Raw genomic sequence first — 17717 nt, 5'->3', positions numbered from 1 at the left:
AAATGCATTTTTTCTCTACTTTTGATTCACAATCTAATTGACATATATATTTAAGCCCTATTAAAGTATGAAAAAACAAAAAATAAAATTAAAATATGTGAAAAATTACTAAAGTTGATAAAATATGTGAATTTTATATTCTACATTCTAAAATTATAATCAAAGTATTTAAATTTAATTATCATTGAGATTAATATCCATCTACCATATCACATGTCCTCCTAATCTCAGGCATTTAGTTTGTAGATTTGTACATATCTTGTTGTTTTGGAGATTTGTACATATCTATTGACAAGAAAAGTAATTAAAAAAATGACCAGTTTTCTTTAACAAATTGTTTCTAAATTAATTAGAAAAATATCTACAAATATATGAGCATTACAATATCATGATCATGATGATGATGAAGAGTTTCATTTTATTTTTTGAAAATTTTTCCCGCCTATAAAAGAAATTAAGTTATTGTATTGTCAAAATAGTTAGGGTAATATTAAATATTAGGAATGCTCACAAGTAAAAACAGATTTTATACGGCCAAAAAAAAAACACATATTTTATATATTTTTTCCAATATAACATACGCATAAACTTAATTATAGATCCAAAATAATCAATAGTAGTATAATGGTATTAATTAGGATCTATATATCTTATCTTATTTTCTACAAATTTAAGATGTATCTAGTCTAGGTGTAATGGTACGGGCCTAAAAGGTTCGGCCCAATTATTCAATAGATCGTTGAAAATCAAGACTCATCGGGAACAAGATAAGAAGATATGATAAACATGTCAAGGTAAGGTTTATCGAGGTAGTCACCTCGACATACCATACATGTGTCAGCTTCCCTAATAATTTTGTCAGGAGTATCACTTTGGAGTGATATGTAAAACAGTCTACTGACCTCAGCAATATACAAAGAACCACCTCCTTTCAACTTGTACGACGACATAGTGCATATGCACTCCATCGCCTCAAAGTGTAACCAACATCTAGATAACTACCAAACTGTTCCTAAATAGTAGGAATTCATCTAAACCAAATAGGTGTGTTAACCTACCTCAGGTTCCGTTACACTAAGCATAATCTTATAAAGAGCGAGCCTAAGGCTTTGTTTGGAAGAGAAAAGAAAGTAGTAGGAAAGATAGTAAGAGGAAAGATTGTTGAAGGAATGAAAGTGAGTAGAAAGTGAGTAGAAAGTGAGTGGAAAGTTAGATGATTGTTTTGGTTGTTTGGTATGAGTGAAAGTGACTAGATTATGTGAGGAAAGAAAGATGTATATTTCATAAAAGACATAACTATCCTTATGTATGTATATATTTGTAGAATAAATATTAATTTGATTATTATTTTATTTTTGCAATTAATTAATTTTTATTAAAAGTTGCCACTGCACCAGTAATATATTTAAAAAAAATTTTATGAAGTAATAATATAAAAAATCAAAAAACAAGTGACGCTATAACCCAAAAGCCTAAATTAAAATGAAAAATGATAGGTAAAATGTAAATGTGGAAAATGAAGGATATATATGTCATTTCAGGGCATTAACACCTTTCACCAATCTTTCTTCGCATCAGGGGGCGGAAAGCTTTCAACATATGGGCCCCACGAAAACAGTACCTTTCTTTCCTCTCTAATAGTGAACCAAACCATGGAAAACACAAATTGCAGAAAACTTTCCATGGTATTGCTATCCATCCTCCTTCAATCTTTAGAACCAAACAGCCCCTAAAGGTAAGGATAGAAGATTGCAACCTGTTATACCCTAATTTTGGACCTAAAAATACTGATTCAATTCTTTTTTGCATTACATGTCATTTGAACTGTCTCTGATCAATTGCATCTTTCCCTGCATTTTATTTCAATTTTAGTTGCAAAATTCACATGGAAGGGTATTTCAGTCATTTCCTATGTCAAAATTTCTTCCAGTCTTCTAAAATTTTGTTTGAGTCCTTTCAAGGAGTTTGAATAAGCCTCTGTTTCATTCTATTTCAAAAAAAAACTGCATTTTAGTCATTTTGAGTCAATTTTGCCCCTGGGGGCATTTTGGTCTTTTCATGTGTCAAGACTCTGTTTAAACTTTTAAATTTGTCTCTGAGTCTTTTAACTTTGCTTGTATGAGTTTTGCTTTAATCCCTTGTTAAAAATCCATTTTAAAATTTGCATCTGAGTCATTTTCAGTCGTCTTAGCCCCAGGGGCATTTTGGTCATTTCACACGAAATTTTGGCAGAGAGAGGTTACTTTAAAGTACCTCATTTAAGCCATTGGTTCGTTTTAGTCCGTTTTGTCAAATTTTAATCGTTTCACTTTACGTTTGGTCAAATTTATCATTTTTTAATCCAATTTTATTTCTTTATTTTTATTTTCTTTTAAATCATCAAAATTCCAAAAATTGCATTTTCATCCCTTAAGTCACTTTATTTTCTTTTGGGTCCTTTTCTTTATTCGTTTTTTTAAAAGTCAAACTTTTTAAATCTTTTGGTCAATTACACTTTAGTCCAGAATCTTAACAATTTTGCAGGTTAGTCCCTTAAAGTCCAGAAATTGCACAAAGGTCCTCAGGCAAATTTTCAGTCCAGTTTCGAATTAGTTACAAGTCCAGAACAGGTGGCAAGCTTTCATTGGCCACCAAGGCCACTTGGCAGCCTATAAAAGGAGCCAATTCATCAATGCAGTATCAGAATCCATACACAACGTGCCAAATCAGCAAAAACACTTTCTCATTTCTCTCTCTTCTCCCAAACAGATCAAAATCATAACCGTTTCTCAAAAACACGAAGAACACAATGAAGAACCCTAGAATTCCAGAACAAAGGATTGAATCGAATTGAAGTGAATTCACTGCAATTCTCAGAGATTCACATTCGAATCTTCATCATCGAATTGAAAAACTGCAATTCAAGCACAATTTCAAAGAAATTGTGCGATCACAGTTCGAAGAAGAGAGTGAAAAGCAGAGGAATTGAAGCAAGATCACAGTTCGAAGAAGAGGAAGATCGAAACACCGATTTATTTTCGGTCTCGAAGCTCACCAGAAGAAGCCGAAGCTTGTTCAAGGATCCTTCGTTCGAACCTCAAAAATCCAGGTATATTCAAGAAAAACCTTCTCGTTTTTTGCTCATAATCATCATCGAAGGTTTGAAATCAAGAATAAACGGTGAATCGAAGAATGATTTGAAAAAGATTCAAAGAAATTCGAACGAAACCCTAGAAATGTGAATCGTCCAAGAATTCACCGTTTATTTCATCAATTGAGGTTCAAATCCATAATCAGTGAAGAAAGTAGTTCGAATTAGGGTTTTGCTTCAGAAAAATTCGAAAAGAAAGTTGAAACCCTAAAAAACCGTAAAGATCCAAAATCAAACCTGTGTAAAACACGTAGATCGAAACGTTTTGAGCATCATTCTTCAAAGAACACATAGATCGAAACGTTTCGAACTCTTTCTCTTCAAAAATGTCAAGATCGAACGGTTTGAACCACTTTCTTTAGAAAGATAGCAAGATCGAAGTGATTCATGTTCATTCAGTGTTAATTTGAGTGTTGATTCATAGTTTATGAGCCAAAAATCATGTTTGATGGGTGAAAACCATGAACGGCGCCGTTAGGGTTAGGGTGAGAAGAAGAGAGAACGAGAGAAACCTGAGAGAAGAGAGAGAAACGAATGGTGATAATGAATTGGACCGGTCCACCAGCCTTTGTATAGGTGACTGAACCGGTCTGGTTCAGTCTTGGTTCACTGGCTTTACATCCTGGCCATTAGATCTAGGGGTTGATCCAGTTGGATCAATCCAACGGCCTTCTTTGATTCCTGAAGGATCCAGGATCCATTTCCTCCTTGGGCTTGGGTTTGGGCTTGGTTTTCCTGCGAATTTCCCCTGTTTTTGCTATTTTTGTCACTACTTCTTGCTATTTGCACACCTTCATGCTCAAAGACTTTGTTAAAAATTCCAATTAATTTTTCATGTGTTTTTGACTAGTTTCTTAACTTTCTTGTGATGCTGTTATGTGTTGAATTTGGATAAAAAAAAAAATAAGTAGCATTTTTTTCCAATTGTTTATTACATTTGTTAAAACTTGTGAAAATTTTACATGTTCTTGTGATCAAAAAACCTCTGAAAAATTCCTAAAAATTCATGAGTGCTTTCTTGATAATTTTGTGACCTTTTAGTGTTAATTTTACATAATAAATTGGTAAAAAATAATGTGGCTAATTTTCTTACTATTTTTGTGATATTTTGTGCTAAAAATGAATAAAAATTTGCTTGATTTCAATCCCAAATTGCTTGATGAACATTTGTGACCTATGCCACTTGATTTGAGGGAGTTTTAGCCACTGTTTGTGTTTGATATTGTTGCATAATTGTGAATCTTGGTTAATTGCTTAGGTTACAAGTTACTTGTGTAAATAAACAATGTTAATATGCTTAAAGTTTGCTTTGAAATGCCAAGATAATCATGTTGCCTTAATTCCCATTCCAAGATTTGATTCTAACCCTTTAAAATGTATTGGAATGTGAGAATTATAGGTCATATGGTTCTTGCATTCTATGAACAAATTTTAGTCATGTTTGCACTCATTTTGCCTTTATTTTGGTTTATTTTCTATCCTTTGTGTTCTAGTACTTCTCTTGCTTTATTTCCTTTGATATTGTCATGTGTTACTAACCGTTTCATTTCATGTCTCATATTCATCATAAGCATTCACACTTCATCTTCCTCTCCACCCTATTTCTTGCATTTTAAGTTTCAATTTCATGCAAAAATTAGAATGTAAAGATTTAGGAGTTCTTGTAATATTTTACTTTCATGCAATTTAAATTTCTTGGCAAAGAGGCCATAGAATGTATCTAGGGTATGATGTAATAAGGACAATGGACTCTAATGATGTACACCGACACAAGCACCGACACATGCACACACATCACTATATAGTTAGAATATGCATGTTTAGATGTATGTTTAGGATTGTATGTTTAGATGTATGTTTAGGCCTTACACTTAGAAAAATCAATTTCAAAAAAATGTGAATAACATCACCCAAACCATTTTCAAAATAAACCTTGGGATCAAAATCCCATTGAATTTTCCTTTTTTATTTTCTTAATCAAAATTCAATGAAAATAATCATATTTGACTTCTTTTGCAAATGACTAATTCACCCCCCACTTTTTACAATCTCATGCCCTTGAGGCCTCTTTCTATTCTTCAAATTCCAATTTTCAAACTTAAAATCAACCAACAAAAACAAAAACATTTTTGGAAGAGAACTACGGTGGATTTGATCCCTTAAACGGGTACACAGGCAAGGAACAAAATTCCTTCAATTCAACTAAAATAAAAATCCAAAAACATTCTTCTCCCTCCAATTTCTTCACTTAGAATATCTCTTAGGTTTAATAAACATTTTCAAAATAGCATTTAAAAATAAAGCGCGCGCGTAGAAATTAAAGACGGTTCCTATAGGATACTATAGTCGTTATGGGTGCCTAACACCTTCCCGTAGCGAAAACAACTCCCGGACCTCGATTCTCAAGGGTTTTGCTTACTTTTTCCCTTCCCAAGAAAAAATAAGATATCACCGGTTAAAAAGGTTCAAACGTAATCAATGTTTGACACCCGAAGACCAAGATAAAACACAACCAACACGATAAAGTGAAACTAAAATCCAATCTCATAACCTCGTAAGGTCTCAAAGTGAAACTAAATTCCAATCTCTTAGGGTGTGTTTGGATTGAGGGTTTAGGAGGGGAAAGGAGGGGAGGGCTCACTTTTCTTTTTTAAATTACAGAGTATATAACATGTTTTTCTAAAATAAATTAGGTGTGATTGAAGTATTATATAATCGTTTATCAGGTTATTATTTTAATTTTTAATTTTTTTTTATAGTGTCTGTAATTTAAAAACGAAAATCAAACCCTCCTCTCCCCTCCCCTTCTAAACCCTCCATCCAAACACACCCTTAAGGTTTCAAATTCAAATTTTATGGATGAAATATTATGTATAGCACTTCCCATATATTAAATACTTAATAATACTATAAACATTTGATTAAGTTATTTATCTGAATGATATTTAACCATGAGGCCATGACTACCGAAAAATATTTGATTGATCACAAATATTTAAGCACTTCACTTGAACACACATACGATGTAGGGAAGTAGAATTCGATTTGAATATGCGTACCAGCATATTAAATGTCTACAACTTTTTTACCTTGTTGTACTTATTAAGAGAAAATACAATTGTTATTTGTTTCAAATTTCAAATAAAACAAAAATCAGTTAATAATTGATATTCAGCCCTGTTTACAAGCTCCCATGAACAGAATAAGCTTCACCAAACCTTTGACAAGCCTTAAGCATATAATGCAAACGATGGATAAACTTCACACGTAGAATGTAGTACAAAACAAACATCAAAAACAGAAACCAATAATATTATAATTATTGAGGCCAAATTAATATCTCAAAAAAATGTGGAATGGATTATAATCTGATCAACTACACGTAAGAGGTAATTAAACAAAGGAAAACCTACAAGTCTAAGTAGAATAGGTTAATGACTAATAATAAGTGTAAAAACTAGAAGCTTATCCCTTTCCATTTTTTTTTTTTTTTTAAATTTTGTCCCCCAAAGTATAGGTCCTCTAGCATTTATCAAATGTAGAAAAAAATGATAGTGAGTTGTGAAAAGGAAGAAATTTTTTTTTTCTGCCCCTATGACAAAAAAATATGATACATCTGCCCCTAGTTGAAAATTATTATCGTAAATGCCCTTGTTCTTCATTTGAAATGGCGAGCATGTCATTTTTTTCAAACTTCCTCTGCAAGCTTGCAGACTTTTCCTGTACAATGAATTATTTAAAGTTTTCTCTTGTTCTTACTTTGAAATGGCGAGCATGTAAATTTTTTTTTCCCCATGTTCCATATCTAAAATGGCGAGCATGCCATTATTGTTTTTTAAGTATTTTTTTTCTTGCTGGTCCTTTCAAATGGCGAGCATGCAATAATTTTTTTTTGAGTATTTTTTGCTGCCATATTCGCTATGCAAACACAATGTACAGGATGCAATAATTATCAAAGGCTATTTTTTTTGAGTATTTTTTGCTGCCATATTCGCTATGCAAACACAATTGTCCATCCTTTTTTTTGAGTATTTTTTCAAATGGATGGATGGATGCATTCCAATATGCAAACACAATGAATGGATGCATTGGCACATGGCAGTGCTCGCCATTTGAATTGTACACACATAATGCTCGCCATTTCAATGCCCAAGCATTCCTCTTTTGCCTAAATGTGCAGCGAATATGGCAGCAAAAAATACTCAAAAAAAAAATTATTGCATGCTCGCCATTTGAAAGGACCAGCAAGAAAAAAAATACTTAAAAAACAATAATGGCATGCTCGCCATTTTAGATATGGAACACGGGGAAAAAAAAAATTTACATGCTCGCCATTTCAAAGTAAGAACAAGAGAAAACTTTAAATAATTCATTGTACAGGAAAAGCCTGCAAGCTTGCAGAGGAAGTTTGAAAAAAATGACATGCTCGCCATTTCAAATGAAGAACAAGGGCATTTACGATAATAATTTTCAACTAGGGGCAGATGTATCATTTTTTTTTGTCATAGGGGCAGAAAAAAAAAATTTCGGAAAAGGAAATCTGAAGAGAGGAGGCTCTTTCCTTGTTTTGGAATTTTCTTTAATATTCAAAACATGTCAAAAGTTAGTTGATTGATAGTACTGTTTGTGGGTGATCACAAAAAGTGAAAAGAGTGTTGTAATTAAAGATGAGTTTAGGAGTAGAATTTTCAAATGAGAAATTTGGTTGGGAGTGTGATGTGGATGGAATTGATGTGATGATAGGTTACTTCATAAAATTAAGAGTATTAGCTACCGTGTTAATATCGCAAAATTTTAAAAGAAGAAACACCTATTTTATTAAAATTACGATTTAATAAGCACTTCCAGATTTTTTCTTTTTATATATATGAAGTTTTTATTTTTTAAAAGAGTATATATATATATGAAGTTATGTTTCTGCTTTGTTTCGACATCTTATTAAATCAAAATTTTAATAACCACTCACAACGGACGAGCCTTTTGGGTGGTTAAAGAAAAGAGATTAAATCACTTTTATTTTTATTGAAGATGGAAGTAGAAGTCGCAGTGACAAGCTGCATGAATAATGTGAAAACATACATAAACATATACTTGCCCAACAATCCAATCCTATCCAAAAAACGTCCATGAATACAAGACATCTCATCTCCAAGTATTCCACGGCAAGAATTCGTAGGTATTTGTAGCGTGTTGACGACATAACAATGACATTAAAGATAAATTTTCAAATGCAACATATGCAAGAAATTTAAGAAATTATAAGAAATGTGAGTATCTTGAGGCTTGTCAGATAATGACTAGCAAAGAAAGATTATTGGATGGCAGAGAGAAAAAAAAACGAAATAAAGAAAATGCAAACTTAGAAGGATGAATTCATAATGAAATCAATTGAGTGAATAATTGGTAGTGGCCGAGAACGAGCAAAAAATATTGCAGGTAATAAGTCAAAATTTCTAAGCAAAATTGTAACGAGGAATTCTAAATTGATATTCTAATTTACGATAAGAGTTTTTTTTTTTAAATTGTGCAATTAAATCTAAAAATTTAAGTGTTTAAAACCTACTATATTGAGTTAGGCCCCAAATAAAACAAATGTTGACTATTGCTTTAACAACTAGAAATTAATAAATTGTCTTGGTACTTTCTTTACTACGATGGTCTAATCTTTTTGATTGTTAACGCTTACCATGTCTCAGTCTATTCCATTAAATTTTAACAACTCAACTTCAATTGTGAAATTTTCACAGTAAAATATAAATTTGTGGTGCATATTGTAAACTTCATGTTGTAATGTACAATACTTCAAAATATAAGGGGAAAAAAATAACTTACTTTCTTTGTTCCAAACTATAAGCAAAAATGATAAACTTTTATCCTATTTAATCTTTTCTTTTTAAAAACCATCTTTTCGAAGAAAAACATTTTACTTATTCTCATGAAATTAAACGTAAATTACATTCAATTTTCTCTCTTTTCCATTTTCTGCATAACCAATGGCCAATGAAAATTGTTTTTACATCTTCCCATAAAACTTATTTCAAAGAAAACACAAAAAGTAATATTCCAAACTCTTATGTTTTAATTTTCTTAATAAGTGTGATTTGAATTTTTTTTTTCTTATAATTTGAAACGGGATGTGTATCTGACTGTCAGATTTGAACTGAAAACCTCAAAGTTGAAGCATCAACATTCAACCAAGTAAGCTCCCGGGATACAAGCTTGTACACTGCATGTTTAATTGTTGTTTGCTATACATATTTATATTTTAAAATTGTACAAATTAAATTACAAATTTACGATATACTACAATAGAAAATGTGTGTTGTAACAAAAAAAACAATAGATAATGTGTATTATACATGTAATTATGCTGTATTATGAGATGAGGGTGTGAATTACATAAAAAAAAAAAATATATGAGCGTTTTAAAAAAATGAAAAGTCAAAGGTAGAGTGTGCCTATAAAATCAGAAGAGAATTACTTTTCCCACCCTATGGCCTTCTTCCGCGCCCTGTAAATTTTTAAAAATGCCATTGTGCATTCCGGATTTTAAAATCCGGATTCATGTTTACTATTTCGGATTTTATAATCCGGACAATTCTTATGTATAATCAGCCATTAGACTCTCACATTTCAGCAGTTTTGAGTTTTAGTTTTAAAAACAACAAAAAAATAGGTAAAAAATGCTAAAAACCTGTCAAATATAATCATAAAAATATAAAAATAGCACCAAAAAATTCTAAAAATCAAATAAAACTAATGCAAATTTTTTCGGATTTTTCTGAGAATATGAAAAATAAAAAAAAATGAAAAATGGGTCTAAACGATGGAATTTTGGATTTTGAGGGGCGGAATCTCGTAAGAAGTCCCTTCTAAGGGAGTCATGGTCCTTGAATTTTTTCTGATTTTCTGGGGAAGTTTCGGAGCAATCCGATCAAGTAGCCCAAAAACCCGATTTTTGACTAAGAACAGACAACAATGACTCAAAAACAGAAGGATGAGAGTTATGTAGATTAATATTGCCCCTAAAATGACTATCCATGTTACAAACATGTTTAGAATTTGTGCTGACACAGTTCGGATTATATAATCCGAACTGTTTCACCATGAAAAAGGGTGTTTAGGGGGTTTTCGGATTATGTAATCCGGAAACATCATGTAACGCGCCCTATTTTTTTGAAGTTTCCGGATTACAAAATCCGTAAAAATCCGTTACTCCATTTTTCACCCTATAACAAAGAAAAACACCATTCCGAATTATAAAATCCGAAAACGCGAGGACATTTTTGAAAAAAAAAATAGGGCGCGCGAGGAAACCCGTAAATCTCAAATCAGAATAAGCACCTTGAGGATTTTATTTTGTTGGACCTTTTATTCTATTTTTATGGGGTCAAAACTTTGGGTTCAGTTATTTTAGGAGCTTCTTTTTCCACCTACACGATTCATTTCAAACCGTTTTCATTTGAATTTACCTATTTGTATAGAAATAACTTCTACTATCTTTGAGTAAATTTCTAAAAAAAAATCCATTTTAAAAAATACAAAGAAATTAAAAATACATTTTTTTAAAATCTAAAACAAATGGGTCCATAAACTCCAAAAAGTAATAGATTTTTAACTATGACAAAAAAACATTGTTGTATCTAATTTACATTTTGAATAAGATATATCTAGTTAATTTTATTGATGCAAATATCTCTTATAAATAGAACACAAGAAGTGTATGTTGTTCCTAGGTCCCGTATAAAATGTTACAAATACTAAATATTATCACTTTATGTTGGATCCATTTTTTAAATGTAATATCCACATAAATTTCACTCTATTAGAGAATATGTGTTAAAGAATGTCCATAACACTCTTCCTCAAATGAAAAAGAGGATTATATACCAGTCATTAGACGGGGCTGGTGATTCCGAGGGAAGTTCCAAGTGACAATGAAATTAGTGCACTAAAAAATACAATCACTTGTAACCTCCACCAGAATTACCCCCGTACAATGAATATTATATGCAGGGAACAACCACATTATAAAACTTGAGTCTATTCTATTGTTTTATAGGTAAAGTTTTGTGTCAATTATTGACACAGGTTCGATGTGGGACTGTTAGAGACGAATGCACCTCTTCTCGTCTTAACCAAATATTGAACCATTTACAATTTTCTCTGCTTCATTCATTGATTCTCTTCTTGAGGAATTTGCTCCAAGATCATTCCTGATAAAAAAAATTAATTGTTTGACTAAAGTAGAACAACAGAATAATGTATAAGGCACATCAAGTGAACTATAGTTTCTTTAGATTATTCGAAAATGATCGTGTTAATAGATTAGCTATGGCAAATTTTATTTTAAGCATAATTTGTTTATCTTTTGGTAGTGGATACAGAACATGATTTAAGGTTAACTTTGTTAATGTGGTGATCCTAGTGTTGGTAAGAGTACTCTGTTGTTGCAGGTATGAATTATTTTGGGATGGTAAAACCGAAATGTGAGATGCTTTTGTACTGCAGCTAAGATTTGTCATCCTTTTTCGGTTAAACGATGATACATGATAACCGGGACAGGATGTAGTTATTTTCAGCACATTACAACGACATGTTTTCATGACTAAAGCAAGTGGGTGATAAGACCAAACTAGGAGGAGACAGATTGGTGAAAGGAAAGTAGAAAGATTGATCAGGTCCTTGGGTTTCATACTCATGCCCTGGCCTATCCTTACTGATGATACAAAACAATGAAAACTCAGCTGCTATTAGACTTTGTAATCTCAACCTTAAGTTTTTATTACATGATAGAAATAATAGTTTCATTGGGAGATCGTAAGTTTTATATTAGGGTTTTCAAATTAGTGTTTAACAATGAAGGGGGTTGAAGACATTAAACTCGACAACATCATTTTTAACTTTTCGGTGTTGTAGATGGATGAATAAAGTGAATAACTGTCCTATTTTGTTTAAAAACATTTTTCTAGTGAATTAAATTGATCAATTTTGAATTACACATGTTTTAGGGTTAATCGTTCAAATTGATCCTATAATATACTCTAAAAAATGACTATGTAAAAATAAAATAACAAATTATAACCCTATAATTTGAGATTCTTCTAAGTTTTGGCCCTCTAATATACGCAAAAGTCTAGAAAAATGATCTACATGTTGAATTTTTTTATGCTTTTTTGCAAGCATGTTTATGACTTTAAAATATGGCTTTTATAACAAGAAATTAGAATGGTTAATTATAAATTTTCGTTCTCCATAATTAAGAATTTTTTAAACAATTCATAATTAATTCGTCCTTCATTTTAAAACTATTTTTTTTACAGTGAACGTTGTTATGATGTTCTAACCATGCCTACAAAATTAAAGAACACAATTTGACCAGTGATTATATCCTTACTCGAGACAAAATTACAATTTTGCACATTTTGGTTGAACAATCAAAATAAATAGAGGTGTCTTAGAAATGTTCGTTAACTTTTTATATCATTTCTATGTGTTTTTATAGATGTCTATGTAAACAATCATATAAAAATTTGATTTCTAAGTCAAGATTTCAATTGTTTTGTTTTTTGAGTGTTTGATTCTTTAAAAATTCATAAATAATTTGTCTCTTGTCGGAAAATACTAATTTTATATGAAATAACTATATTTTAACACCATAAACATCTAAGTTACTTTTATGGACTTTGTGCATATGATAGGGTCAAAAAAAAGAAGAATCTTAAATTATAGACTAGAGTATATGTTTTTATTTTTAAAGGATCATTTTGAAAATTTTACGTATATTACTGGGTCAATTTGAACAATTAACCCATATTTTAATTATGAATTTAGAACATTTCATAAAATAAATGTACTAAAAACATTCAATCAATTTTTAACGATATGAGTTTGTACACAAATTCATCATAACAATGTTGCATTTGATGTACTAATAAATAAGGTTTCATTTTTTGTCTTAAAAAAAATATCGTTTCATTTTTATGAAAAAAAAATCAAATTTTGAATAGACAATATAAACTCCCAAGACTAATAGAATTTTAACTAAGACAAAAAAAAACATTGTTGTATGTAATTTACATTTTGAATAAGATATATTTTTTTAAGAGAATTGAATAAAATATATCTAGTTACTTTTATTGACGCAAATATCTTTTATAGATAGAACAAGAGGAGGGGAGTGTATATTGTTCATAGGTACTAGGCCGAGTTACAATCCTCAATTTTATCTTTTTGTACACTTGTGACATTGTGACCCAATGTCACATGACATTGACATCCCAATGTCACCGAAGTGTTTTCGGAGAGGAGTGTATATTTTTCATAGGCACTAGGCCAAGTTACAATCCTCAATTGTGGTGGAACATATTTAATGATAGAACACACCACCTGTTTTTATGTCTACCTCTTTTATAAGGGAAAATATTGGTTGACACAATTTTTGTGTACCACTCTTGTACACACTAATTAGGCAGGGATATATTAGGAATTTCACCATTCTCTCTTTTATTGTCATCTTCTCCCTTCTCTCTATACACAAAACAGATCTCTCTCTCACCACCACCACATACTCCACCATCTGCAACACAACAAACACCACCATGCCGGCGATTTCACGACGCCTCGTCGTCAACGCCGCCCTCAAAAACATATTTCTTTTTACCAAACAAGAACAGTTTCTTTTAATGATAACATAACAAAAAAAAAATGACAGATAAAAAATAAAAATAAGAGGAAAAAGAAGAGAGAAAAAAATGACAGATCTATGCCGGCGTTTTAGGTCAACACCACCACGGTGTCCTCAACCTCATATATGTTTTGGGTCACCACCATCACGACATTTTGGTTTGTTTTTTCAGATCTATGCGTTTTGGTTTGTTTTTCAGTGGGTAGAGGCGACGAGGGATGGACGACGGCGATGATGACAGAAGGACGAAGGAGAAGAAGAGGATGGAACGGCGGAGTAGGCCGGAATAACACGAAGAAGAAGAAAGAGTAGTAGATATGGTCGTCGTTGTTGCTGTCGTTTTGGATCTGACACGACGGTGATGGTGGGTGATGGCGGCGATGGGGTCAGAGACGGCGATGATAGTGGTTAGGTCTGTTGAGAGAGAAGAGGAAACAACTTGAGAGAGAGGGAGAGTCAAAAAAGTTGAGTTTTTTTGTGTGTGGGACCCACTTGAACACATGTCAAAATTCTATGTGGAGGTGTAAGTGGTACATGCCACCTAAGGTGGTTCATGTATCATGCTCCTTTTATAATAACAATCTCCACCTAATCTGCATTTATTTTTATAAATGGAGAGAAGCTCTTCTAGTAGATTAAACTTATGTTTAATGATAGGATCCACCACCTATTTTTGAGTTCGGGTATGCTCCATTTAGGCTAAGCTCCATTTACTCAATTTAGGGTTTGGATGCAAGACGTGTGGCAAAAAAATATCTAACGGTTGAGATTTTAAATTAAAAAACAATAAAAGGTTGTTGTGATATGAGAGAGGAAGGGAACATGATTTTGTTTGTTATTATTATGTATTTTTATTAAACAAATATTTGTTTTTTAATTTAAAATCTCAATCGTTAGATATTTTTTTGCCGCATGTCTTGCATCCAAACCCTAAATGGAGTAAATGGAGTTTAATAAAAATACATAATAATAACAAACAAAATCATGTTCCCTTCCTCTCTCATATCACAACAGCCTTTTATTGTTTTTTAATTTAAAATCTCAACCGTTAGATATTTTTTTGCCGCATGTCTTGCATCCAAACCCTAAATGGAGTAAATAAAACTTAACATAAATGGAGCATACCCGAACTCCTATTTTTATGTCTACCTCTTTTATAATGACAATCTCCATTTATTTTTATATAAGCTCTTCTATTAGATTAAACTTATGTCGATCTCACTTTATGTTGGATCTTTAAATCGAATTTTAATGTGTAGTAACCACGTAAATTCTAAAAAAGAGGAAAATATACCGATCATTAGACGGTGGTCATTACCGATAGAAGTTCCAAGTGACACTAAAAAACGCAGTCACTTGTAATCTCCACCGGAATTACCCCCGCACAATGAATGGTTATATCAACACTACAATTAAAGAGACAACTTCACCATGTAACATCCTTCGATGTCTTTTGAGTAAGATCTACACTCCTATTTTATAAGAAAATCTTCCTATCAGTTATTTCACATTTCTGATGTGGGACATATAAACTGCTTGAATTATTATGGTATACACACGCCTCTTCCTTCTCAGTTTCTCTCCCTTAGCTATTACAAGTTCAAAGCATAAGTTTTATTATATTAAGCTAAGATAAATTTCATTTCTCAATATGTATGTCATGGTTTTATTAGTTTTAATTCTATATAAATTGCTAGTTTATACTGCACTTGGGCCAAGGACCTTGAAAAATTCTAAGAAAATTTGCTGAGCCCCAACCACTCACAGAATATGGTTGGTGCTCTACCAACTTCTAATCCGAACTTTACAGAAATTGCAAAACGAATCAATGGATAAGAACCAACAGTTGCTCCAATTTGAATGACAAAAGCTTTACATTCACAAAATCTAACTAGTCAGATAATTTTTGCAACTACTGCAATTGGGCATGCTTCAAATTAGACCAAAATGTAACTAGTCATGACTAAAACAAGTAAGTGGGTGATAAGACCAAACTAGGAGGAGACAGATTGACGAAAGTTGTCGATCTTTGCTTTTTCTCGGTGAAAGGGAGGTAGAAAGACCGATCAGGTCCTTACTGATTAGACAAAACTATGAAAATTGAGCTGCTATCAAACTTGTAATCTCATTGGAGTTTCTATTCTTGAGTTGTGTCTTTGATGTTTCTTTCAAATTTCTTGTTTGTCACAATTTATTTGATGCATTAATTCGTGTTTCTAAAATTGCATGTTTCGAAACTAAATCATCATGTCTTCTCCAACAAATTCCCTTTCCGATTCAATATGGAAACATCAGGAAATGATTGAGGATCTCTATAGACAATTAAAGTACGATGCGTTCTTGAGTTTCAGAGGCGAAGATATTCGCGCATCCTTTACTTCACATCTCTACACCTCTCTTGAAAACTCCGAAATTTTCATGGACGATCAGTCCCTTCAAAGAGGAGATCACATCTCAACGGAGCTACTGCGAGCAATCGAAAACTCTCGAATTTCTGTTGTCGTCTTCTCAAAAAATTACGTTGATTCGTCATGGTGTCTTAACGAGTTGGTGAAAATAATGGAGTGTCATAGAACCATAGGTCAGTTGGTACTGCCTGTGTTCTACAGTGTATATCCGTCTGAAGTTCGTCATCAAACTTGTGAATTTGGTAAAGCTTTTCAAATTCTTTTGAACAGAATTTCAAAAGAGGAGACTCCAGGTTACTTGCTTATTCTCTCTGCATTTTAATATGCTTTGTTGATGATTATTTTGTGCTTGTTTACATAAATAATATAAATTCATTCAAACTGTTCTAATAAGCTATTTTGGAGAGATTATGAACAAACATGTCATAAGATGTTTCCATAAGATTTGTAAACAATGTCACGAGTACTTATGTCAGTAGATAAGCTGAAATAAGTCAATCCAAACAGATGGCAAAGTTAGTTTTTGTTTATGATATGTAGTTTGTGCAATGCTAATAGTTCCCTTTCAAATTGTTGATTTATAGATGGCAAAGTTAGTTTTTTCATATGAATCATAACTGTTGCAGTGCAGCCATATGATATAAACATTAAGGTTATTATTACATGACAGAAATAATAGTTTCATTGGGAGATCATAAGTTTCATATTAGGATTTTTAAATTAGTGTTTAACAATAAAATAAAGAATTAGATTTTAAACTTGTCCATTTTCAACAATGGCCATTTTCCAAGCTTTAGTGTGCACTCCAAAATTAAGGAAGTACCTGAGTCAGACATTGTAGATAAACAGTTTACCAGTTCATGCAGGCATAATATCTTTGGTTTGCATTGTCAATTTTATAGATACTTCTGTTGCGGAAGGATTTGCAACGTTATTTTATGGTCTTTGGCTGATATCATCAATTAAAACTATATATCTCACTTGTCCTCTTTGTGAATGTGTGTCAACTGTCAAGCATATGTGTTTATTCTTGCAAGCACCGTAGTAATCGATGGATAAGGTTAAATGTTGATGGAGATTGTCAACTATATATATAGTTGATAATATAGTTTAATGTACATGTAGTGTAAGGGATCGATGGTTTGAAAGAAAATAGAGTGAATAACGCTTTAGTTCTTTGTTTAATGTACATGTAGAACATTGAAAGGGGCAAGAACTAAGACGATTTTGTTTGTAATCTTGATTTGAATTTTTTGATTGATAGTGGTGTTGCTCTCTCCAAGAGATAGATCATGTTGAGTTGAATTTCGTAATCAATTTTGTGTGTGCATTTTCTTTGCTAATTTTCTATGTTGCTACGATTTAACTTTCAACAGCGACTATAGTTTCAACATTATTCTAATTCTATCAATGTTTTAAAAGTCAAACTGGAGATCAAATTGACAGACCTCCAGGTCATAGTTCGATGGTTAAACCACAATTGAAACGAAGA

General features: G+C 31.9%; 1 pseudogene; it reads left to right on the top strand.

The window, feature by feature from the left end:
• The first annotated feature begins 16064 nt into the window (after nt 1-16064).
• On the top strand, nt 16065-16547 carry LOC146900912 (disease resistance protein RLM3 pseudogene; annotated as a pseudogene).
• Nucleotides 16548-17717: the final 1170 nt, after the last annotated feature.

Source organism: Medicago sativa, chromosome 8, assembly GCF_051527215.1.
Source record: "Medicago sativa cultivar Bolivia chromosome 8, Bolivia_mono, whole genome shotgun sequence".
Lineage (NCBI taxonomy): Eukaryota > Viridiplantae > Streptophyta > Magnoliopsida > Fabales > Fabaceae > Medicago > Medicago sativa.
The sequence above is the reverse complement of the archived record's forward strand: the minus strand, read 5'-3'. Positions and strand labels throughout refer to the sequence as shown.